Raw genomic sequence first — 26,765 nt, 5'->3', positions numbered from 1 at the left:
GTCAACTGTCTGTTATGTCTTGTTAACTGAGACATCCTGTTATCCGCCGACCCTCAGTTAAACCGAAAGACAACTCAGCATTTTTACAGCCTGGAAAACAACTGATTAAGAAAGTGCATTACGAGGAAGACCTACGGCCTTCCTCCCAAAGACCACTGCCCACATCCTGGAGACCCTGGCCCACAATTCTTGGAAGGCTTTGCGCAAGCGCAAGGACTGATAAGCTAATTAGCATACGAAGCGAGTGTAGGCGGGGTTAGGTAATGAATATGTATAGGTGCTAATTGAATATTCATTGTTTCGCTGTATAAATACGAGATAGTTTGTCACTTCGAACATGCACGATAGGCAGAAGGATCCCCCGTGCATCCAGCGCTGCAATAAAGAATATACCACTTAAGGAAATTTGGCTTTGATCTTTAAATCAGACAGGACCCTCCCCTGTTTCCCCACTGAGTGGGTAATCCAGGTTCACAATCTATCTGATGCTTCACAAACAATGCATGGCCTTCAGTTGCTGGCCTGTTAAATTTCAAATTTCTTTTGACATTTTTACTGCTTGAAGTGGTAATGTTTCTTCACTTATCTGACTTGATTTGACACAGTGATTTTCACCTAATTGTCCTAATGTGATAAATTAGTAGGGGTTTGTTCATTGTCCTTGAGAATTTAAAGAATCTACTGAGGAGATAAGGTTTCACAACTCACGGCATTGTAACATGGGGACAAAGCAAGACATCCTGTTTTGCCCCCACCTGAACACAAGCACAACGTATGATCACCGGAGGAAGAACAACGACCCCCAACAACAGACTGCGCAATCTCAGGACAGGTCTCGACAAGTCGACAAGTCGACAGGTCTCGACAGGTCTCGACAAGTCTCGACAAGCTGGAACTTCAATGCTATAAAACAGCGACACTGGAAAGGGGAAGTTGCGTGCCGTGGTGGAGCAGAGACTCCCCAGCCGCCCAGCGCTGTTTTGCTTGTGTCTGCTTACTTGATTAATAAAATAATTTCAATAGACCAGTAAATTGTGTGGTCTAATTTATAACACTAAGGAGTCTGATTGTCTGCATTTTACAAGGTCGCCTGCTAAGCTTTCTTATCACTGTAAGCATATCTCAGTACCACATTCCCTCCTTCTAAACAATGTAACTCTGCAAAAACAACATTTCTATTCCCACAATTCCCCCCTTTTCTTTTTTTTATAAACTGTTGATTTTTGCAAAAACTCTTTTTAAATTTTTATTTATTTATTTATTTATTTGAGTGTAATTTGGTAAATATTTTCCTCTTCTTCACTTTCTTTGCTCTCCATTTCCTCTAATATCATCATTTTATCTGAGTAGGGTGGTGGTCCATGATCCATGGTCATTTGTTTCAGTAATGCCGTTTCAATTAACCGCTGGACAAGTTCCCTTACAGAGGGGAATAATGCAACAGCCAATAGCTGTCAAAACTCCTGCTACTACAATCAAGGATGTAAATATGGACATTACCATCCCTTCCCATTTACTAAACCAAGATTCCAACCATCCTGTGATGGAAGTGTCTGCTCCCAAATTTTCTGCCAATTCATTGGCAAGGGTGGTAAGCCCTTGCAATGCTCTTGTTACTGTGCCATCCGGAGCAGTATTGTTAGGGATGAAAGTACAACAACGGTTGCCCAGCATCACGCATACACCACCCTTCTCCACGAGCATCATATCTAATGCTATCCTGTTTTCCCAAGCCATTTTGCTGATGGCATCTAGTTGTTCAGCGATTCCTCTCATCGCATCCTTGGTATAACTGTTGAATCTCTGCTGATTATAATAGATATAATTAATCCAATCCACATTTTTATTGATTGTTACCCACCAGAACAGTAACTCAAACCCTGCAGCAATTTGATTTCTGGCTTTATGTTCCTCCGGAACTCCTCTAGGTACCCCAATAGAATCTATGTATACTCTATCATCAAATGATATTCCTAAGCCTCTTTTACTACTTCTGGGTATTTGTGATGTTTCTCTTTCAAATGCCAGGGTGAAGGGTATAGCTAATTGAACAAGTGCACAAGTGCCTTCCCAATTAGATGGTAGGGTGGACCATAAGATCTTCCCTCCACCGTACCACCAGAGATCTGCCCTGGGGATCTCAAGTCTTGAGCAGTTTCCCATCAAGTCCTTGGTAGCACAAGGGAAATTCTCCCAGATGCCAGGTATCACTCACACCCTGCCGTGAGAGGCAAGCTGTATGGTTACCTATAGCTGTAGAGAATGCAGGGGGAACCGCGATATTGCTATAATGCAAGGAACAGCAAAGAGAGACTTACAGGCCTCACTTCCCCAGGCAGTCTTTTCTTGGTACAATGCAATCATACATCGCATCCCTTGGGAGTCTTTGGTCCACCCCCATGGGAAGGGCACTGTCCTGGTTTCAGTTAGAACAGAATTAATTTTCTTCCTAGTAGCTGGTGGAATGCTGTGTTTTGGTTTAGGATGAGAAGAGTGCTAATAACACCCCGATGTTTTAATTGTTGCAGAGCAGTGTTTATACCAAGCCAAGGACATCTCAGCCTTTTGCTCTGTCCTGCCAACAGGCAGGCTGGGGGTGCAGTAAGAGCTGGGAGGGGACAGATCCAGGACAGGTGACCCAAACTAGCCAAAGGGGTTGTGATAAATTAGTAGGGGTTTGTTCATTGTCCTTGAGAATTTAAAGAATCTACTGAGGAGATAAGGTTTCACAACTCACGGCATTGTAACATGGGGACAAATGGGGAAGGGGGGTTGGGTGAACATCCTTGTTAAAACAAAGATTTTGTAAGATACCACCCACCCACCGCAAGACATCCTGTTTTGCCCCCACCTGAACACAAGCACAACACATGATCACCGAAGGAAGAACAACGACCCCCAACAACAGACTGCGCAGTCTCAGGACAGGTCTCGACAAGTCTCAACAAGTCTTGACAAGTCGACAAATTGACAAGTCTCGACAAATCGACAGGTCTCGACAAGTCTCGACAAGCCGGAACTTCAATGCTATAAAACAGCGACACTGGAAAGGGGAAGTTGCGTGCCGTGGTGGAGTGGAGACTCCCCAGCCACCCAGCGCTGTTTTGCTTGTGTCTGCTTACTTGATTAATAAAATAATTTCAATAGACCAGTAAATTGTGTGGTCTAATTTATAACAGGGGTATTCCATACTGTTGAGGGATTTTTGAGACAGCAAGAATCCCATGGCTTGCTGTAGCTGAGCAAACCAAGCTACCAGGGCAACTATGAGAAGTTCCCATGACAGTGTTCCCACATCTCCCAATTGAGGAATTCAGGAAAATATTGTTACCAGTAGCTGGCCTCAAGGACAAGGTCTATGTGACTGCTAATCACAAGGGGGTTGTTTTCTTGCAGGTGGGGTTGTTTTCTTGTAGTTGTTTGTCTGAGTGCTTTTGACCAATAATCTTGTGTGAAACACTGTCCGCCCGTGTTAAGTTCACTATAAAAGTTAGGCTATTCGGGCAATAAAATGGAGCATGATCTGACTCTACTGGTGTCTGTCGTGCTTTCGGCCGTGCTTCCTGCAACATATGGCGCCCGAACAGGCTGAGACCTGAACAGGACCCGAACAGGACATCGCAGCGGCGCCGGGACAAACATCGCAGCGCAGCGGGACACTAGCGGCGCCGGCACATCGGAACGCAGGGGGACCAGGAAACCAGCGGCGTCGGGACCAGCGGCGCCGCGACATCGGCGCGGCGCCGGGACCAGCGGCACCGGGGACCAGCGGCGCCGCGACCTCGCCGCGCCGCCGGGACATCGGAGCGCCCATCCGACCGGCGCTGGAGCAGACCAGACACCGACCCGGAAACACTGTACACAGGTCTCACGGTGAGACGCGGTACTCCCGGTGAGAGACGCGGAATCGCGGTGGGACGCGGAAAACGGAATCGCGGTAAGACTCGGAATCGCGGAGGGACGCGGAATCGCGGTGAGACTCGGAATCGCGGAGGGACGCGGAATCGCGGTGAGACGCGGAATCGCGGTGGGACGCGGGAAATGGAATCGCGGTGGGACGCGGAATCGCGGTGAGACGCGGGAAACGGAATCGCGGTGGGACGCGGAATCGCGGTGGGACGCGGAAAACGGAATCGCGGTGAGACGCGGGAAACGGAATCGCGGTGGGACGCGGAATCGCGGTGGGACGCGGAAAACGGAATCGCGGTGAGACGCGGAATCGCGGTGGGACGCGGAATCGCGGTGGGACGCGGAAAACGGAATCGCGGTGAGACGCAGGAAACGGAATCGCAGTGGGACGCGGAATCGCGGTGGGACGCGGAAAACGGAATCGCGGTGAGACGCGGAATCGCGGTGGGACGCGGAATCGCGGTGGCACGCGGAAAACGGAATCGCGGAGGGACGCGGAATCGCGGTGGGACGCGGAAAACGGAATCGCGGTAAGACTCGGAATCGCGGAGGGACGCGGAATCGCGGTGAGACTCGGAATCGCGGAGGGACGCGGAATCGCGGTGAGACGCGGAATCGCGGTGGGACGCGGGAAATGGAATCGCGGTGGGACGCGGAATCGCGGTGAGACGCGGGAAACGGAATCGCGGTGGGACGCGGAATCGCGGTGGGACGCGGAAAACGGAATCGCGGTGAGACGCGGGAAACGGAATCGCGGTGGGACGCGGAATCGCGGTGGGACGCGGAAAACGGAATCGCGGTGAGACGCGGAATCGCGGTGGGACGCGGAAAACGGAATCGCGGAGGGACGCGGAATCGCGGAGGGACGCGGAAAAGGGAATCGCGGAGGGACGCGGAAAAAGGAATCGCGGAGGGACTCGGGAAACGGAGCCGCGGAAAACGCGGGAAATTAAAGTAATCGCGTGAAATTGAAGTAATCGCGGTGTGATGCGGGACATCCGAGATCGAGTTGCTACCGGAGACCAGAGGCGTCAGTGGACAACGGCAGCCGACCCTCACCGTGTGGCGAGTCGGCACATAGCAGAGGGGCGGACATCAGGACCCTGCAGCCTGTCTGACATAACCATGGAAGCAGCAGCGGCTGTGCTGCTTCTCTCTGGCATTCTTTGTATAAGAGGGTTATTTTGCACTGCGAAAAAGACTATTCGTCCCCAGATCGGTGTTATAACTATGTTTCTGTATAAGATTCCGTGGGGTTGCCACATTCTACAGATTACTAATGACGACTTAGCTCTATTGCAGGGCAGGAGTGCAGAGACGCAGATTACACTGCCAAATGACCACCGGCAGGCTCTTTCACAAACAGCTTCTAAGGTTGCAGCCGGCACTGCCTGCAGCCGTATGGCAGACGTTACACTCTCTTTCCTAACTAGTAATCATGTGTCTCATCCATTTGTGGTGAATGGTCAGTGGCAAAAAGAAAAGGGGGAGAGTAAGGGGCGACAAAGACAGAAACGGTACCAGGAGGATGCCACTGACACTAACAGCACGGGTAATAGGAGTAGTATAAGTGACACAGGTGCAGGGCGGCGGTGGGTGCTGCCGCGCTGTGGGGCACTCTGCCTGCTGCTCGCCCTCGCCGGCCTGTGCACTGCTGCCGACGGTGCTAGAGCAAAATGTGAAGACTGCTCAGATGGCAGTGATGAGAGTGCTTGTGTGAAGAAGACGTGTGCTGAATCTGACTTTGTGTGCAACAGTGGTCAGTGTGTGCCAAATAGATGGCAGTGTGATGGGGATCCGGACTGTGAAAATGGGTCTGATGAGAGTGCTGATCTGTGTCATATGAGAACATGCCGGGTAAATGAAATCAGCTGTGGTCCTCAGTCAACCCAGTGTATCCCAGTGTCGTGGAAATGTGATGGTGAAAAAGACTGTGACAGAGATCCTGATTTGCAATCAGATGTCCATGTTACTTAGATAAACTCATTGTATTTGCTCCTAGCTTGTTACAGTTGTGTGAGATCATCAGACATAAATGGGCATTGCTTGCACCAGATTGCAATGATAATGTTGAATTGTGTGGGGTTGCAGCTAGAGCGGCATTGGCAATTTTAGTGCCTGGAGTGGCACCTCTGGCCGCACGTAACAACTTAGTAAAATTGGTATGCTGGGCCGAGAAGCAAGCCTATGCCACGACAGAGATACTTAAGGAGATGTTACCAGATCAAAATAGTCTGCGACATCTGCTTTTACAGGATCAAGCTGCTATTGACATCTTGCTTTTGGCTCAAAGGAATGGGTGTGAGGACTTTAAGGGAATGTACTGTTTAAACCTTTCTGATCATAATGAGTGAATTCACAAATCCATTACTTTCCTGAAAGAGCACATGAGAAAGATTCAATATGGTATCAATCCTTTCAATCAATGGTTCCCTGATTTGTTTGAAACAATGCATAGACAGTGACTGGGATTAGTCAAAGAGGGATTAAGGATTCTGTTTGCTGTGGTGTCAATCATCATTGCATGTGGTATTGTGATAAATGTGGTTAAAGGGTTACTTGCAAAAATGTTATATTGGGGGTGGTTTGCTCAAAAAAGAAAAAAAAGGGGGAATTGTTGAGGGATTTTTGAGACAGCAAGAATCCCATGGCTTGCTGTAGCTGAGCAAACCAAGCTACCAGGGCAACTATGAGAAGTTCCCATGACAGTGTTCCCACATCTCCCAATTGAGGAATTCAGGAAAATATTGTTACCAGTAGCTGGCCTCAAGGACAAGGTCTATGTGACTGCTAATCACAAGGGGGTTGTTTTCTTGCAGGTGGGGTTGTTTTCTTGTAGTTGTTTGTCTGAGTGCTTTTGACCAATAATCTTGTGTGAAACACTGTCCGCCCGTGTTAAGTTCACTATAAAAGTTAGGCTATTCGGGCAATAAAATGGAGCATGATCTGACTCTACTGGTGTCTGTCGTGCTTTCGGCCGTGCTTCCTGCAACACCATACCATCTGACGTCATGCTAAACAATATATAGGGGTGGCTAGCTGCGGGGAGGGGGCCGGACTGCTCGGGGTTAGGCTGGGCATCGGTCAGCGGGTGGTGAGCAATTGCATTGTGCATCACTTGTTTGTACATATTTTTATTACTTTCCTATTATCACCATTGTATTATTATTATTATTATTGTTATTATTATTTTTGTTATTATTATTTTCCTGTCTTATTAAACTGTCTTTATCTCAACTCACGGGCTTCACTTTCCATTTCTCTCCCCCGTCCCAGAGAGGGAGGGGGGAGGGTGAGTGAACGGCTGTGTGGTGTTTAGCTGCCGGCCGGGTTAAACCACGACAGTCTTTTTGGCGCCCAACGTGGGGCACGAAAGGTTGAGATAACGGCAGATCTGACCAGAGTGTGTTAAACTAAAATTGGTGTAAGTATTAGACCTGCTTAATAGTCACTTGTCATAATGCTGATTGCTTTAATCTCAACTCTGCTGCGCCTGTTTTCCAAATTGAGTATTATAGTACATTATTTTCCGTATTTGCTCTCTGTCATGTTGTTTATCCTCTCCGGGCCCTGGTTTCAGATCATTATGGTACTGAGTGTTGTAGCAATGGCTTATGAGACGATGAGATATCTGGTCATGACTCTAACTTGGTATTTGTACTCAGTAACATCGTCGACACTGTACTTTGGAAACTGTATCTTGGAAACTATTAGCAATTATACCTATTGCTTTTTTCCATTAGGGAGTCAATCTGTGGAGGGGAAAGGGGAAGATATTTTTTCTTACTTGATTACTCTCCCTTTCTCCTTCACCACCCCTGTATCCTCCTTGATCACTCTCCCTTCCTCCTTCACCAGCCTCTTATCCTCCGAGCTTGTTACAATAGCTCTCCAAGATATTGAATATCCTTGGGATACTCAGACCAGCATAGTCTTGTTGTTCTGCCTCCTGAATGCACTTCAGGTTCTGCTTAAAGTTAAACAACTACTTAGGAAGCTCATCCGGAGATCTGCCCGGAGGCAGTATAGTTGTGGGTGGCAGGGAGTATGGGAGGATATGGGCAGGCATCTAGAGCAGTTGGCACCCCCAGTGTTTTGGAAATTCACCCCTGAACAACTGCAAAATCCTCAAAAACTGGCAGAATGCTTGAAAAAAAGGTGTCATGACTCTGGCAGTTCCAAAGTGACACAAATCATTGTAACATGCTGGGGCCTGGCTCATGCCTATCGAGCTGCCATGGATACTGCTATCAACTTAGTGACAGATCCTGCGGCCACTCCAAGTCCTGCGACAGATCCAACGGCCACTGTGACCCCTACGGTGGACTCTGCAGCCGCTCCAGCTCCTGTGGCTGGGTCAGAGAAACAAGCTGTAGCAGTGCAAGTTGCCCCTGCAGAGGGTATTCCAACCTCTGTGGCAGACCCTGTAACAAGGTCAGAAAAACGAGCTGTAGCAGTGCAAGTTGACCCTGCAGAGGGTATTCCAACCTCTGTGGCAGACCCTGTAACAAGGTCAGAGAAATGAGCAGTAGCAGTGCAAGCTGCCCCTGTAGAGAAGGTGAAAAAATGGTATAGAGATTCAGGTCGTTTAGAACGCAGAGAGTCTTCTGCCAAATCTAGGTATAGAGACGACGGAGACGACGACGACGCTGGGCCATCAGGGATTCAGGAGGAGGAAGATGAGGATGCCGAAAAATCAACAGTAACTACCCGAAGCCTAAATGAGCGTGAGCTACGAGATGTGCGAAAAGATTTTGGTCGTTGTATAGTTGAACAGCTTGTCACCTGGCTGCTCCGATGCTGGGACTCTGGAGCCAATTGTGTGGAATTAGACGGCAGGGAAGCCAGGTGGCTGGGATCCCTTGCTAGAGACGCAGGCATTGACAAAGCAATTGGAGATGGAGCACAATCTCACAGCCTCTGAGGCGTCTCCTGTCAGCTGTGAGGGAAAGGTATCCCTTCAAGGAAGAACTTTTATATCTACCAGGCAAGTGGACCACTATGGAGAAGGGAATCCAGTACCTGAGGGAATTAGCCGTACGGGAAGTGATTTATGAGGATCCAGACCTCAGACAAACATCCAAAGATCCAGATGAAGTCAGGTGTACGCGACCCATGTGGCGGAAGTTTGTACGGAATACACCATCATCATATGCCAGCTCATTGGCAATAATGGCCTGGAAAGAGGATGAGGAACCCACAGTGGATGAAGTGGCTGAACAACTCTGGCAGTACGAAGAAAGTCTCTCCTCTTCCTTACAGGCCTGCGTCTCAGCTGTGGAGAAACTTTCTGAAGAGTTCCACCAACTTAAAGAGAATCTATCTTCATCCCCACCTGAACCAACCAGTGTCCACCGACCAAATGAGAACACTTGGGAGAAACTTTCTGAAAAGGTTCACCAACTTGAAGAGAGATAATTCTCCTCCGTACCTGTACAGAACAGTGTCTCAGCTATCAGGGGTAGGCGTTCATCCACACAAGGAAGACGATATGGTGGGTACTCACCCCGTGCCACCCTGTGGTTTTACTTACGAGCCCATGGAGAGGACATGAGAAAATGGTATGGAAAATCTACCGCGACCCTAGAGGCACGGGTACGTGAGTTGCAAAAGAAAACAATCAGGAAAAAGGGATTCTCTGAAATTAGTTTCTAACTAGTTTCTAATTCCTAAATTAGTGTTAGTTTCTAACACTAGTTTAGTTAATTGCTTCTTTAATGTCTGATTCATTCGCTCCACCTTCCCAGAAGAGGAGGGGTGCCAGGGGCTGTGAAAATCCCACTCAATCTCTAAGGCCTGCTTTAACCCTTGGAGTAAAGCTTACACCCATCCAGTCACATGGTCAATTAGGACAAACAAGTAACTCAGTAAAGTCTACCTGTATACTTTGGAAAGATCAAACCCCTGGCTCCCATCCCCCTCTAGATGGGTTACAGAAGACCTTTTTATTTACCTTTTGACATATGGTACATCCTCTGCATATGTGCTTCCCTAAAGTGTATATTCCTACACAGACATACTTTCTTAGCACAACATCACGCATTGCTTGCACCTCCCAATGACTCTTCTGATGTAAAACAGTTAATATTTGCCTCATTATCACTTTATTCAGCATTTCTCTCCCATCAGGGAGTATCGATTTTCCTTCAGACTTCATGGCTCCTGATTCCTTAAAAAAATCTTTCTTTTAAAACTTTTTAGTTCTTTCTTAATTTTCAACAATTCCCTGAATCCTCTCTGCATTTATTCTTTGTTTTCCTTCAGACATTAGATGACTTAAATACCTGACTTCTCTTTCTCCATATTGTAATTTATTTTTCAATACTCCCAAGCCCTGCTTTCCCAGAAAGTTGAATAGCTTGTTAGTAGCTTTCTTCACAACTGTTTTCTCCTGTCCTGACAATAGAAAATGATCCACATATTTGTTAACATTAATACCTCCTTGGGAGGTTGTAATTGCTCCAAAATCTTTTTTTTTTTTTTTAGACTTACCCAAATAGATAGGTGGCACTGTAAACCCCTGAGGTAAAATTGTCCACCTATATTGTTGCTTCTGCCCCCATTTCAGGGTCTTTCCAGTCAGAGGTGAATATGTGTTTGCTCTCAGGGCCTGAGAGCACTCCATTAATAACACTGTTATTCCAGTCTAACAATTTACTATTTGAATGCCCAATTTAATCATCAAATCCCTTCCCAACAAGTTAGTCTCTGCCTTGGATACATACAATAATTGCCCAGTGATCATTTTATCCCCTAGTCTCAGCTTGGTATCCCCCAAAACTGGCACTGTTATCCCAGCCCCTTCTGCCCCCATCACTTTTTAGGGTTTCATTAGTTAATTTAATCCCTGATACTTTACAAGTCAGTAATGACCTAGCTGTTCCCCAGTGGATTGGGTTTGATGGCAAGGTTCGGGGGGGCTGTGAGTGGGGGGGTGGGAAACTGCAGTGGCAGCCCCCGTGAGAAAAACCCAGAAGCCTCCCCGTGGCAGATAAGGGACAATTTCATCTGGCCCCAAAGGGGCCCACTGCTGCCCAGAGCCAAGCCACGAGCAATACAGTCCGTGCCTCTGTGAGAGCACATCCATGAAAACAAACAAACAAAGAAACAAACAAAAACCTGCTGCTCATCAGCAGTTGGGAGAGCGAGAACCCCCCCCCCCCCCGCAGACACCAAAGTCAGTACAGAAGGAGGGGGAGGAGGCGCTCCAGGCGCTGGAGCCGAAGCCCCCCTGCGGCCTCTGGAGAGGCCCCTGGTGGAGCAGGCTGTTCCCGTCCTTGTCCCCCTCCCCGATGCTTGGGAAACTGACTGAACACCACAGCAAATATACCAAAACTTCTGGACTGTTACTTAGATAATGCCTACATCCCCTTTCCCTACTCACTCAACTTCAAACTGTTAAATATTACATGCCACACCTTTAACACCTTCATCAACCCTTTTAACACTTCCTTTACCTTTTTCCAGCCTGTACTTTTCTAATACCAGCACCAAAGGCTCAGTCAGGGTCCAACTTAATTCCATACCTTTTCCCTCCAAGATACTGAAACAACATATCAATATAGCATATTTCATCCCATTTTCCTTCTTTCCTCCTTCTTCCACTCCAGATATTCCTATTCGAAGTGGCCAGCCTGGCCACACTTAAAACATCTTATCAAAGCCTGTCTCTGCTAGGACTCGGGCCACAACACAGGCAGCCTTCTTTGCCTGCCATTCCTTCATCTCTCTCTTCCTCTCCTTTCCATCCTGGCCCTGATTCCCCCTGAAGATTTTCTTCCTCTTTCTCCAACCCTCTGCCTCACTACCCGCTGCACTGTCAATACCCTTAGTTTCGCTCTCTGCTTTTCCTTCTCATCTTCCCTCCGGACACACACCTCCAGGGCCTCCCGCAGGAGGGTCCCCCAGTGACTGTTCACTACATCCACCCACCTTCTGAAACATTTTCTGTGCATCTTGCCAGGCTTTAATCACACAATGAACTTTCAAGAGCCCTTGGGATACTGGGTCCTCAGGTCTCATCCCCAAGTACTTTCTCATTCTGACCCCAAGTCTCTCATATGATTTCTGTGTTGCACACTATTATTATTCCAGCCAGGATTGGCAAGTGGGTATTTCTGCCCTGCCGGTATTACTCCTGATCCTGGAAGATGAGCGCTTTCCCATTCTTGTATAGCAGCTCTCCTCCTGATCATTCCCATTTCTTTCCCTGTAAACAACATACTTATAGACATAAGTCCCTCCCCCAAGAGTATAATATGTCAGGTCATAGGAACTGGTCTAATTGTTCAGCTAGGCTGTTGGGGTCCTTGAATAAAGACTTCCTCTCCTTCTTAAAAGTCCTAACCTCTCTGCTGGTAAGGAAGGAGGGGTAGTTCACCTAAGAGGATACACAGTTAGTGTTAGTACTGTTAGTATCAGGGAAGTCAAAATTCTCAATATCTCTTCTACCTTGTTCTAATTCTTGCCAGAGCCTAGAGTACGATCCTTCTTTAGGGACAGTGTTAATTACAGTCCCTGTCTCCCTTCCCGGAGTGACTGCTGCTGCCACCAGTTCAATATTAAGATTATAGGGAGCATAACTGGGCTCCTTCTCTAAAAAAGGAATCTTCTTGTTTACACATAAATGTAAAGCCTGAATTTTCATCAGACCCGTATTTTGGACAAAATACTGCTGTTTCCTTAATTGGTTCTTTTGTCCAGACTGATACACAATATTTAACCTTTTTTAAATTATTTTTCTTTTACAATCCCTCTAATTTTGGGATTATGTTTCCAATTTCTTATCATTCTTCAGGAAGAACTATTAGTAGGCACTCCCCCAGGGATATCTCCCTGTCCCCTGGAACTCATATTTCCCATTTTTCCTAGCCCTTGCCAGTATGTGCTACAGAATTTTCCCTTCTGCAGTGTACCACACACCAACGTACTGAAAGATGAGGGTGTGCTGCCAAGCACTTCCCCGTGCAAGCGTTACCGCACACCTATGAGTTTACCAGATTCCCTGGTGTACTTCCAAGCAATTCCCCGTGTGAGAAACACTCCGTAGCCAATAACTTAGGCTCAGGCGAGGATCTCAGTGAAGTAGTAATTTATTCGCGATTGCAATGGCGGGCGCCCCAGAAGCAGGAGAGAGCGCATCTACTAGTTCCAAAACACAGTTTATATACCTTTTGATGGCAGGACCCTCCCCTGTTTCCCCACTGAGTGGGGAATCCAGGTTCACAATCTATCTGATGCTTCACAAACAATGCTTGGTCTTCAGTTGCCGGCCTGTTAAATTTCAAATTTCTTTTGACATTTTTACTGCTTGAAGTGGTAATGTTTCTTCACTTATCTGACTTGACTTGACACCGTGATTTTCACCTAATTGTCCTAAGGAGTCTGATTGTCTGCATTTTACAAGGTCGCCTGCTAAACTTTCTTATCACTGTAAGCATATCTCAGTACCACATTCCCTCCTTCTAAACAATGTAACTCTGCAAAAACAACATTTCTATTCCTACACAGCCAAAATACCTAGGTCACTTTGTCAGAAGGAAACAAATTTTACAGAGTCTAGTATACTGGCTCTTCATTTCAGGCATTTCTTTCCTTACTTTTCTGACAAACCATACAACTGGAATTGCAAAACTGAAGAGACATCACAAAATTAGTTTCTATTTTTATATGATTCAGCATAAAGAAATAAAGAAGTTACTGTATTGTATTAATTATTATTTTTTTAAATAAATAATCTGCTTCCAATAACCCTATAACTGAATGAAAAAAGCTAATAAATTCATATAACTCAAGTTACTTATTTTCTTTCTATTCAAATCCCAATTAAGGGGCATTTAACTGCAGATTTTCACTCAACCCGTAGAACCTCTTCAAATTAAGTCTGCTCTCCCAAATACGACTGGAGTCCCAGTATCTGTGGTAACCCCCTAAGCTACAGACACCCTTAATTTAGCAGCACAAGGATAAAGCTTCAGATAAAAATTTTCTCCACCAAGGGTTAAATGTACAGTTTTCTGAAACTCAAACATTTCTAAAGGATCACAAGAACTACCAGGAACCTCTTTTAACTTCAAAGAAAACATTGTTTATTTATATTGAGACTATAGAATGGGGGGGGTGTTGTTGTTTTTAATGGACTTCCTCTTCAAGTTGCTTGCTTGCAGATAAGGAGGAAACTAGAAATAATGAACTCATGTATCAATTACAAGTTAGAATTATTTATCTATTTCAGAAAACCAGAAGAACTACATGATGTTTGGAGTTTCTGTAGTTCTTTTTTTTTTTTTTTTGCTTTCCCAAGTGTTTTACAAAACAAACAAAAAATCCACACACCTCAGATAAAGCTCACATCTAAAGTAAATACACTTCAGAGAAAAACGTACCAAAACACATACAAGTCTATCTTCCTCCCCCCAGACTATTACAAATAGCCATTCTTGGTTTCACATTCCCTGTTGCTTTAAACAGATTGAATAGCTCCTGGTTCTTGCACTTGGCACTCAAGTTAAAATTGACTTCTGGCAACAAATTTTGCTTCAGAGACTAAAGGTAGGTATATATGTACTATATGTACCTGTCATATATATGTAAGACCATATGTAGCTGTGATTATCTTAAATTATAAATACTTCAGAAAACTATGACTTGGGCTCTAAAATGCAAGAGCCTTAGATGCTAGCACAACATAATTGTATGCATGCATTTAACACACATTTTAGTACCTACATTTCAATGAGAAAACAGTGGATGTCAAGGGATGTTAAGTAATTGTGTGCATTAAGTCACAAAGCATTCATACACAAAGCATTCCTTCCAATAAGCAATGATACCACATCATTTCAAGTTTAACAGAGGCTTTTAAATGAAAGCAACAGGAAAGTGTTGCCCCTAGGACAGAAGGGAGCTTGCACCCTGGGGGCAATAATTCCAAAAGTAATTATTATTGAAGACCCACAAAGCCAAAGCCCCCTTGATACCACACGAAGAATTAAGCAGACTTCAGATAATCCTCTAGTAAAATCCTTTAGCATTTCACAGTTTTTCAAGGTGGTTTTTACCTTGGTTAGGGGTAAGTGAATTAGAAAATGCTATCGTAAATATCTCAGCTATAATTGAAGAACTAGAAAATAAGTTTGATAAGTCTGCAAAAATAGTACTCTAGAATCAAACAGTATTAGATTTATTAATAACCTCATAAGGAGGAGCGTGCACAGTAATTATTACTAGTTGCTGTATATATGTAGATCAAATGGGAAGAATTTGACTGATCTCAAAAATATTTGGGAAAACCAAAAAAAAAAAAAACACAACGAGATCCTACATAGAGTAACTCAAGATGACAATTCCTGGGGATTTAGAAACATTTGGGAGAAACTAGCTTTGTGGTTACCAGAAGAGAATTGTCTCAAACAACTATTTGTTGGTATTGTAATAATAATGGCATTGTATATCTGTCATCCCCTATGACATCCAAAGAATAAAATTGCATCTTAAAGTTGGAAAAACTCAAGAGTGCAGTATGTGAAGAGGTGCAAAAACAACAATAGAAGAAAAGAAGAGGGGGGAATTGTGAGAAACTAAGTTGTGTTTTTGCAGTAGAGAACTAATTTTCTGTATTCCAAGGTAGTTGTGTAGTCATAACAAGGAGAAATGCTAAGTAGATAAGTGGACAGTAGAAGGCCTCACTGTTCCCAAATAAGGTGGAAGCTTGAGAAAAACAGGATGAGCAGTGTGGGAACAGTAAAACAAAGATCACAAGTTCTCAAAACATAAGAAAGGAGAAATTAAAGGGTTGAAAAAAATAAAAATTGTACATATATGGTATAGAGGAGCGTCGAGTAGCTTGTGAACCTGTAGTACTCAGCCAATGAGGAAACAGGGGAGGTGATCAGGTGTTGGGTAATAGGGAATAAAAGGTTATGATTTGTTTACTATAATGCACTCCTAATTGACAGGATGCCCGCCATTGCAATCGCGAATAAAATAGCTTCACAGAAGATCCTGTCTGAAGAAAATTATTTGAGATTTTTCTCACAGCACTATACCAGCTACTAGGAGGAAAATTAACTCTATCCTAACCGAAACCAGGAGAGTCCTTCAACAAGAAAAAGCACTTTTAAAGCTTGAAATAAAATTAGTGTTTCACTCCTTCCACCTTCAAGGAACACACATACCAATCCCACTTTGTACTGAGTCAGATTACAATGAAGTTAAATATTCAGAGCTACTATTATGTTGCTGAATGAGAAGATGTTCATGTTAAAGTTGAGCAGTAAAATGGTTGGCAAAATAGTTTGTGTAGGCTCAGTTTAAACTTGAGATTCAGAAAGTCATCCTCATCAGAAATTGGTAGCTTCTATTTAAACCTATTTAAAGCTTCTATTTAAATATATTTTAGAACCCCAAGAAATTTGGAAGTTTACTTTCTTAACCCTTTGTAGCGTATCAAGCAAGAGAAGTTGTCCCCCTGCATCCCATGGTGTGCTATGGTGGAGCACATTTCCACACCCATGGAGGAGACCATGGTGAAGCAGGTGGATCTGACCTAAAGGAGGCTGTGGCCTCTGGAGAACCCCTGCCGAAGCATACTCTGGCCTGGAACTGTAGCTCGTGGAGAGGAGCCCATGCAGGAGTAGATGACATGGCAGAAGCTGCTAGCCGTGGGGGACCCATGTTGGAGCAGTCTGTTCCTGAAGGATGGACCCTATGGTACATATTGGAGCAGTTCTTGAAGAGCTGCTCTTTGTGGGTGTAGTGGGTTTATGTGGCAAGGTTTTGGTGGTGGTGGTGGTGGGGCATAGGGGTGGCTTCTGCGAGAAGAATCCAGAAGCTGCCTCATGTTAGATAAGGGCCCTGCTGCTGGCCAGAGCCGGGCCAATAAGTGATATTGTTTGAGCCTCTGTGACAGCATATTTAAGACAGGGAAAAAAATTGCTGGGAACAGCAGCTGGGAGAGAGAGGAGTGAGAAACATCCTTGCAGGTGCCAAGGTCAGTGAAGAAGGAGGGGGAGAAGTGCGCCAGGAGCCAGAGCCGGTTTCCCTGTGGCCTGTGGAGAGGACCATGGTGGAGCTGCTTGACCCCCTGCATCCCATGATGTGCTATGGTGGAGCACATTTCCATGCTGCAGCCCATGGAGGAGACCACGGTGGAGCACGTGGACCTGCAGTGATGGAGGGTGCGGGCTGCCAAAGCAGATTCTGGGCCAGACTTGTAGCTTGTGGAGCTACAGGACAACTCAGGAGCAGGTGACCTGGCAGGAACTGCTGCCCGTGGGGGTCCCAGGTTGGAGCAGGTTGCTCCTGATGGATGGACCCCATGGTATGGACCCATATCTGGAGCAGTTCTTGAAGAGCTGCTGCCTGTGGGAAGCCTACGCTGGATCAGTTTGGGAAGGACTGCATCCTGTGGGAGGGACCCCATGTTGGAGCAGGGGAAGAGAGTGACCCAGAAGGAGTGGCGGAGACAAAGTGCTATAGATTGACCGCAACCCCCATTCCCCTGTTCTTCTGCGCCACTCAGGGGGAAGAGGCGGAAGAGGGCGGATGGGGGGAGGTGGTTTTGGTTTCTTTCCTTTTTTTCTCACTTCTCTAGCTTGTTAGTAATAGGCAATAAATCTTACTGTCTCCCTATTCTGAGTCTGTTTTGCCCATCATGGTAATTGTTGAGTGATCTCCCTGTCCTTATCTCAACCCTTGAGCCCTTTGCATCATGGGTTGATGATTTGGTGAAGGGCCTAGAGGGGAAGACGTATGAGGAGTGGCTGAGGTCACTGGGCCTGTTCAGCCTGGAGAAGAGGAGGCTGAGGGGAGACCTCATTGCAGTCTACAACTTCCTCACAAGGGGGAGTAGAGAGGCAGGTGCTGAGCTATTCTCCGTAATTGCCAGTGATAGGACCCGTGGGAACGGTGTTAAACTGAGGCAGGAGAAGTTTAGGCTGGACATCAGGAAGAGGTTCTTCACCGAGAGTGTGGTTGCACACTGGAACAGGCTCCCCAGGGAAGTAGTCACTGCACCAAGCCTGTCTGAATTTAAGAAGTGATTGGACTGTGCACTTAGTCACATGGTCTAAACTTTTGGGTAGACCTGTGTAGTGCCAGGAGTTGGACTTGATGATCCTTATGGGTCCCTTCTGTGATAAATTAGTGGGGGTTTGTTCATTGTCTTTGAGGAATTTGGAGAATCTGCTGGGGAGAAAAGGTTGTAAAATTTAATGGCCTTGATAAGGGAGGAAGCAGGAAAGGGTGTTGGGTGAACATCCTTGAGTTAAACCAGACTCTGAAATTCCTTACCACAAGACATCCTTTTTGCCGCTTCACTACCCCCACCTGAACACAAAGCAGAGGAATAACGACCCCCCCTCTCAACAATAGACTGTGCAGCCTCAGCCAGTTCAACAAGTCCTGATAAGCCGGAATTCAACTGCTATAAAACAGCAACACTGGAAAGGGAAGTTGTGTGCTGTTGTGGAACAGAGACTCCCCAGCCGCCCAGCGCTGTTTTGCTTGTGTCTGCTTACTTGATTAATAAAATAATTTCAATAGACCAGTAAATTGTGTGGTCTAATTTATAACACCTTCCAACTCAGGATATTCTATGATTCTATGATCATATTTTCTCCCCCTTTCCCTTTGTGGAGGGGGAGTGAGAGAATGGCTGCGGTTGAGCTTGGCTGCCCATCCAAGTAAAACCACCACAGTGGGAAGCCCATGCAGGATCAGTTTTGAAAGGATGGCATCCCATGGGAAGGACCCCACATTGGAGCCGGGGAAGAGAGTGACTGTGAAGGGGCGGCAGAGACAAAGTGCTATAGACCTGTAGACTGACCACAACCTCTATTCCCCCATTCCCCTGTGCTGCTTGGGGGGAAGAAGTAGAAGAGGGTGGATGGGGGAAAGTTTTTTTTTTTTTTTCTTTTTTTTTTCTTCCCCTTTGTATCTCACTGCTCTAGCTTGTTAGTAATAGGCAATAAATTGTATTAATCTCCCTGTACTGAGTCTTTTTTGCCCATGACAATTATTGTTGAGTGATCTCCCTGTCCTTATCTCAACCCTTGAGCCCTTTCCATTGTATTTTCTCCCCCTTTCCATTTGAGGAGGGGGAGTGAGAGAGTGGTTGTGGTGGAGCTTAGCTGCCCAGTTGGGTAAAACCACTACAAATTCTCTTCAAACTTCATGGTACTCCGTGTTATTCATTAAAAGTTCCATAAATTTTTGTGTTCCTAGAGACTGTGACCTCAAATATGCTAATACCCCAGATAATAGAGGGTCTTCAAAGGAAGTTAACATTTTTTATAATAGCTTTAGCAAGAATTCATATGTTGCATTGACTATGACCCATGACAGGACAGAACGATGGTAATTCAGATGGGCTCCTCTGAAAAGATGCATCAATTTTCTATCATGTTCTAGCCAGATCATCAGAAAAACTTTTGAAAAAGACTGAAATTCACCAGCAATTTGAGATTGCATGCGAGCTTTTACAACGTTCATTGGGAAAAATAAGAATCCCAGCATGGCACCCAACAGCCCTCCACAGATAAAGCCATTGACCAAATGAGTGCTATTAGTTGCTTCAGGCATACATTGTTTGATAGGTCCTCGTAGGCCAAAGAAGAGCATATTACTGCTTCCATTCCAGAGCAGAATGGGCACAAAACACTGATAATATTCTTTAATCCCATAGACTTTTAGTACCTTGAAAGCCTGTTAAGTGTTTGTAAATTTCTCATGATGTTTGTAGTCCTGAAGCAAAGTCTGGACTCGTTCAAAAGGTGTAAGAAGGGCTTCTGTGGTCCCTGCAAGCACTGCTGCCATGCTACAAGTTAGGAGTTTGGGTGCACTTGTGTGACTGTGGAACAAGGAGGAGAAACCTTCATACAAGCCAAACATTAGAGCCAGGGTGGTGTTTTTTTGCATTAATGGAGGAAGGATTCCACGACAGAGATTTTGAATTCCATCCTTCTACAGCTGATGTACTGCATCCTTTGTTTTCAAGCCATACAACTGAAAGAGGACCTTCTGGATAGGGAAGGTGACTGCTATATTGGTGAAGGCTGCACAACAGCCACAAAGATAATGTATACCAGACCTACTCTTTATGTAATGTCTGAAATCTTGCTTTGAATTTGTTGGGACACAGTCTTGTGAATCCATCTTTCTTTTGCCCCTTAAGAAATAGCTTAGATCTCTTTTCCTATGTCAAAAAAAAAAAAAAAAAAAAAAAGAAAAGAAGAAAAGAATGTGAACAAAACTGCATGTGACAGGTATTTCAGCTCACACACACATGTGCACACTGCTCAGTATTTTACATCCTGAAGAAACTTCATCAAATTCAGTGGAACAGTATGCCAAATGCTGCATCTGACAGATGATGCAAAATACACGATTTCCTGCACCAGATCCGAGGATATGAAAAATTAGCCATTTTTTTCCTCCATGTATGTTCTGTTGATTAAAAACAAACTAAATGAAAACAATTTGACATTTGTCTGTTAGAGCCTGTCTCTGTCTTGATAGCATCCTCATAGGTACGGGGGGGCTGCTCTTAGGTGCTCCTACAGCCTTCTTTCCTCTAGACTGAACAAGCACAGTTCCCTCAGCCTCTCCTCATACTGTGACTACTCCAGCCCTCTGACCATCTTAGTGGCTCTCCACTTAATTTAATCCACTTTATCAATGACTTCCTTGTATTGTGGTGCCCAAAATTTGACACAGCATTCTAGATGTGATCTAATGAGCACTAAGTAGAGGAGGAAACCATGGAAACCTGGAAACCTGTCACCTGGAAACTTCCCTCAGTCTACTGGCAATGCTCCTGGTAATACATCCCAGGATGCTGCTAACCACCTTCGCTGCCAGGGCACAGTGCTGGCTCATATTCAGCTTGCTGATATCCAAGAATCCTGAGTCCTTTTCAGCAGAACTGTTCCCCAGCCAGTCCCCAGATGGTATTGGTGCCAGGGGTTCTTCTTCCCTAGGTGCAGGACTTGGCATTTGTCTTTGGTGAATTACATAAAGTTCTCGTCAGCCCATTCCTCCAGCTTTGTCTAAGTCTCTCTGAATGGCAGCCCTGCCCTTGAGTGTATTTACTTCTGTCATGGTTTCTGTTAGGACAGAGTCAGTTTTCCTCCTAGTAGCTGGTAGAATGCTATGTTTTGGCTTAGGATGAGAAGAGTGCTGATAACATGCTGATGTTTTAATTGTTGCAGAGCAGTGCTTACACCAAGCCAAGGACGTCTCAGCTTCTTGCTCTGTCCTGCCAGTGGGCAGGCTGGGGGTGCAGCAAGAGCTGGAAGGGGACAGACCCAGGACAGCTGACCCAAAGTGGCCAAAGGGGTATTCCATACCATATGAGGACATGCTAAACAATTAATATGGGTGCCTGGCCAGGGTGCGGGGGCCAGCTGCTCGGGAATAGTCTGGGCATCAGTCAGCAGGTGGTGAGCAATTGCATTGTGCATCCCTTGTTTTGTACACATCATTATTAGTAGTGTGGGAATATAAATGTTGTTTTTGCAGAGTTACATTGTTTAGAAGGAAGGAATGTGGTATTGAGATATGCTTGCAGTGATAAGAAAGCTCAACAACCTTGTAAAATGCAGACAACCAGACTCCTTAGAGCAATTAGGAGAAAATCACGGTGTCAAGTCAAGTCAGATAAGTGAAGAAACATTACCACTTTAAACAGTAAAAGTGTAAAAAGAAATTTGAAATTTAACAGGCCAGCAACTGAAGGTCATGCATTGTCTGTGAAGCATCAGATAGATTGTGAACCTGGATTACCCACTCAGTGAGGAAACAGGGGAGGGTTCTGTCATCAAAAAGTATATAAACTATGTTTTGGAACCAGTCGGCATGCTCTCCTGCTTGTGGGGTGCCCGCCATTGCAATCGCGAATAAATTACTACTTCACTGAGATCCTCGCCTGAGCCTAAGTTGGCTACAGAGTGTTTCTCACAGTAGTACTATTATCATCATCATTGTTATTATTATTATTGTTATTATTATTTTCCTGTCTGAATAAACTGTCTTTATCTCAACTCACAAGCTTCACTTTCCCGTTTCTCTCCCCCATCCCAGAGAGGGAGGGGGGAGGGTGAGCGAACGGCTGTGTGGTGTTTAGCTGCCGGCCGGGTTAAACCACAACAACTTCATCCTCCCAACTCTTGCAAACTTGATGAGAGCAAGATACATCACCTTCTCCAGGTGTTTGATAAAGATATTTTAAAGGACAAGTCCCAGGATAGAGCCATGCAGAACCCCACTTGTCACAGGCATTCAGTTAGTCTTTAACTCATTAACCACCACTCTCAGAGCTCAATCACCCAACTATTTTTTTAACCCATCTATTCGTCCACCCATACAGACCATACCATCCCAATTTGGATACAGCAATATTGTGGGATATGGTATTGAAAATCCTGCTGAAGTCAGGGTAAATGGCATCCAGTGCTCTCCCCTGTTGTGGTTTATCCCAGGAGGCAGCTAAGCACCACACAGCCATTCGCTCACCCTCCCCCCTCCCTCTCTAGGATGGGGAAGAGAATCAGAAAAAAAATGAAAGCCTGTGGGTTGAGATAGAGACAATTTATTAGGACAGAAAAGAAAGGAAAATAATAATAATAGTATTACTAATAATAATGTGTACGAAACAAGTGTTGCACAATGCAATTGCTCACCACCCGCTAACTGATATCCAGCCTAACCCTGAGCAGCTGGTCCCCGCACCCTGGCCAGGCACCCATATTAATTGTTTAGCATGTCCTCATATGGTATGGAATACCCCTTTGGCCACTTTGGGTCAGCTGTCCTGGGTCTGTCCCCTCCCAGCTCCTGCTGCACCCCCAGCCTGCCTGCTGGGCAGAGAGAAGCTGAAAAGTCCTTGGCTTGGTGTAAGCACTGCTCTGCAACAATTAAAGCATCAGTGTACTGGGTCTGGCTGGAATGTTAACTTTCCCGGTAGCAGCCCATACAGTGCCGTACTCTGTACTTGTAGCTGGAACAGCAGTGTTATCACACCAGTGTTGTGTCTACTGCTGAGCAGCAGTGGCACAGCATTGGGCCTTTCTCTAACCCTCCTAGGGGGTGGGCAAAAAGTGAGGAGAGAAACATCACTAGGGCAGCTGACCTAAACCAATCAAAGGGATATTCCATACCATGTGATGTCACACTCAGCAATAAAAGGTGGAAACAGGAAGAAGAGGGGAGGGGTGGGCTCTCGTTGGGAAGACGTCGGTCCTCCTCTCGAACACCGGCTGCGTGCGTTGAGGCCTTGCTTCAAGGACGTGGTCAATCATCGCTCATTTGTGGGAAGTAGAGAGTAATTTCTTTCCTCTGCACTTCCATATAGCCTTCATTTATTTTGTTTGTTTGTTTTCCTCCCTTCTTTTTATTTTTCCTTTTCCCCTCCCCTTTCCCTTTTTATTTCCCCTTAGTTAAATTGTTTAGTTCATGGTAGTCTTTATTTAATTATTATAATTATTTCCCTTTAATTAAATTATCCTTATCTCAACCCGTGAGTTGTTCTTTGCTTTACTTCTCCCCCTCCTCATCTAAAGGAGGGGGAGTGAGAGAGCGGTTGTGGGGTTTAGCTGCCCAGCACGGTAAAACCACCACAGATTTCAACATTATTCTCATCCTAAATTCCAAACACAGCACCCTACCAGGTACTGGGAGGAAAATTAACTCTATCCTAGCTGAAACCAGGACACCATCGATTTTATCATAGAAGGTAAGTAGGTTGGTCAAGCATGATAGCCCCTCGATAAATGTGTGCTGACAGTTCCCAGGCACTTTCTCCTTCATTACTCAAAAGGATAGTCCAAGAAGATTTTCTCTACGATTTTCCCAGAAACTGAAGATCCCTGGGTTGAACTTTTTTTTTCATTGTTTTCTTTCTCTCTATATGACTATCTGAAAGGAAGTTGTGGGGAGCTGGGGGTCAACCTCTGCTGTTTTCACTGCCACCAGCTTCTCAACAGCAGGTACTGCAGAGCTCACTGCCTGCTTGGATAAAAGAAAGGGAGCAAGGGATCAGCAGCTGGGGTTCCGTGCTGCTCTCAGCAGACTGCCACATGCTTCTGTCATTCTTTCTATTCCTCTCCAGTTTTTGCCTACTCTGAAGCATAGCAGAACATGTCTCCTGCAGTCCCCACTGAGAAGCATGTCTGAAGATGACACTCCCAGCCTGGAGAGTGGGGACGATTTGCATCTGAGGCCGAATTGATGCAGTCTGGCTGCCATACACCCCTCCTGCTGCTTCCGGGTGCTCCCCACCCCTCCCCCTCAGTGCTGCACTGACAGCCTAGGGCGCCTGTGCTCCAGAGGCAGCAGCAGTCCAGCTCAGCACGACCTTCGCTACCAATAGGAACCCTTATGAGACAGCCATGAGAGATGAGAGAGAGGCTGCACAGGGTGGCCTCACCATAGTGGAGACAGATACGAGCAGCAGCACACCTTCTCCCCAGTGACTCACCTGTTGTATTTTCCATGCCACCTGTGTTATATATGGAGTGGTAATTCATGTGGAGAAGTTGGTTGATATTAATAAAGAAGGGGGAGATTTGGGAGTGTGGCCATGGGGGTCGGAAAGGCCCGTGGTTGATGATAACATTAGACTCTTAACGATGAGGCCATCAGGAATGTAAAAGAGTTTAGAGGGAACAAAGACGGGTGATTCAGGAGACTCCATGCAGTCTCCCGTTGCTTGTTCTCCAGCTGTTAAGGCATGGAAGTTTGTGGGTGTTTGCCATTGCTGTTATTTGCAAAGTTGTTTGACCAATGAAAAGTTGTTTTGAAAAGAACTGCTGTGGAGAGAAGGGTATAAGAGGGGAGCCTGTCCTCAAGATAAAAAAAGAAGGCAACATGATGAAGCTATGTCATCAATAAAGAAGCAGGAAAAAGGAGTGAAAAGGAACAGACTAGCAGAACGGAGACCAGGATGGGAACAGGCATATTGATCGCCTCATGAAGATAGGTTCAGCCAGACTCAGCAAACCGCTCAGAGAAGCTCGTACTGAGAGTCGCTGGAAATGGGCGCACTGGAGCTGGGAAGAAGCTCAAGCTGAGAGAAGCGGACCTGTGCACACAACTGCCCCTTGCTGGTAAGCAGTTGCACATTATGGGGAATCATAAGTCCTTATGTGAGAAACACTCCGTAGCCAATAACTTAGGCTCAGGCAAGGATCTCAGTGAAGTAGTAATTTATTCGCGATTGCAATGGCGGGCGCCCCACAAGCAGGAGAGAGCGCATCTACTAGTTCCAAAACACAGTTTATATACCTTTTGATGGCAGGACCCTCCCCTGTTTCCCCACTGAGTGGGGAATCCAGGTTCACAATCTATCTGATGCTTCACAAACAATGCTTGGTCTTCAGTTGCCGGCCTGTTAAATTTCAAATTTCTTTTGACATTTTTACTGCTTGAAGTGGTAATGTTTCTTCACTTATCTGACTTGACTTGACACCGTGATTTTCACCTAATTGTCCTAAGGAGTCTGGTTGTCTGCATTTTACAAGGTCGCCTGCTAAGCTTTCTTATCACTGTAAGCATATCTCAGTACCACATTCCCTCCTTCTAAACAATGTAACTCTGCAAAAACAACATTTCTATTCCCACACTTAGAAACAAAGACTGTCCTGGTAACCTTACAGCTTATTCTCCTTATTAACAATTGGACAGTTTATGAGCCTGAAATATGGGACCAAACTGAGGTCAAGGTGTGGGACTCTGCAACTAAAAATGACAAGGTTGTGGTGGGATTGCTCAGCACCTGGCGAGCAGTCTCTGAGGCCTTAAAGAGCCATGTGGAGCCACAATCACAAACGTGTGGTTTGCCAGACAGTGAGGGAACTGCGGGCTTGTTTACTGATCCGACTGCTATGCCATCGGCCCCTCTGCTGCTACAGCCATCGAAGGCTTTTGCTGTTACGCCCCCTGGTGACCTGAACGTGCCTTTTGACCCAGGCCCTATTGGCCTTGAAAAGGAGATGGATATGCTTTTCTTCGATCTGGGAAGATTAGGATACATAAGGCCCGAAGGCTGAGTTGCCTGACAACTTAAAGCGAGACATATTGTTCAAAAGGAATGGAAAATGGAGACTTGCTTGTAATCAAGAAAAGGAATGGAAAAATGGAGGCTGTTAAGTTATGGAACTTAAAGTATTGTTTGTTACCTTTTCTGATTGTATAGGCATACTTGGGTTTAGTATGTAAAAGCAATGTTCTGTATATTTAGAAGTTTGATGTTTGTGTGTACTTGTTGGTGGAGCGTAGACTCCTCACACACCCAGCACTGTTTACTTGCCTTTTATACCTTTTATAAATATTCCTTTTATAAATATTACTAAATTCAGATTGAGTTGAGACTTCATTTATAACACCTGGAAATGCAATTTGGAGACAGATGTCACCACTGTTGTCAACCTAACTGGATGCTATATCCACCACCTTATGCACTAGATGACGTAGGATGTGCAGCACAGAAATCCAACTTGTGTCAACTACACGTGACCAAGAGAAGGAGAAGCTGGGAGAAGTAAGCCCCACCCCATCTCCATTTTCCTCTCAACTAATCACAGAGCTGCCTGGGTGCAGCCTTGTGCCAGAAGGGACTTGTGGGTGTTATGATGCTCTTTTTGCTCGGTAAGCAAGGATACATATCCTCTATGCATACCTGCAAAAAGCCAAGCAACTTTGGGTTTCAAAACAGCATGTAAACAAACTGCACCTTTCCTACTTGCATTGAAAGGACTGTGCTGTGGATACTACATCTCTTCTAGAAGGGGAACAAATGACCCATTTGTATTTAGTATCAGACTAAAAGACCACTAAGTCTTCTAGATTTAGTCTTAGAG

General features: G+C 45.4%; 1 pseudogene across 1 annotated transcript; it reads right to left on the bottom strand.

Annotated features, from left to right (window-relative positions):
* Positions 1-19,200: 19,200 nt before the first annotated feature.
* Positions 19,201-20,064, bottom strand: LOC311220882 (mitochondrial nicotinamide adenine dinucleotide transporter SLC25A51-like; annotated as a pseudogene). The gene has a single exon. The product of its transcript is annotated as a mitochondrial nicotinamide adenine dinucleotide transporter SLC25A51-like (transcript).
* Between the last annotated feature and the right edge of the window lie 6,701 nt (positions 20,065-26,765).

This window comes from Netta rufina, assembly GCF_964035555.1.
Source record: "Netta rufina genome assembly, chromosome: W".
Taxonomy (NCBI): Eukaryota; Metazoa; Chordata; class Aves; order Anseriformes; family Anatidae; genus Netta; species Netta rufina.
The sequence above is the reverse complement of the archived record's forward strand: the minus strand, read 5'-3'. Positions and strand labels throughout refer to the sequence as shown.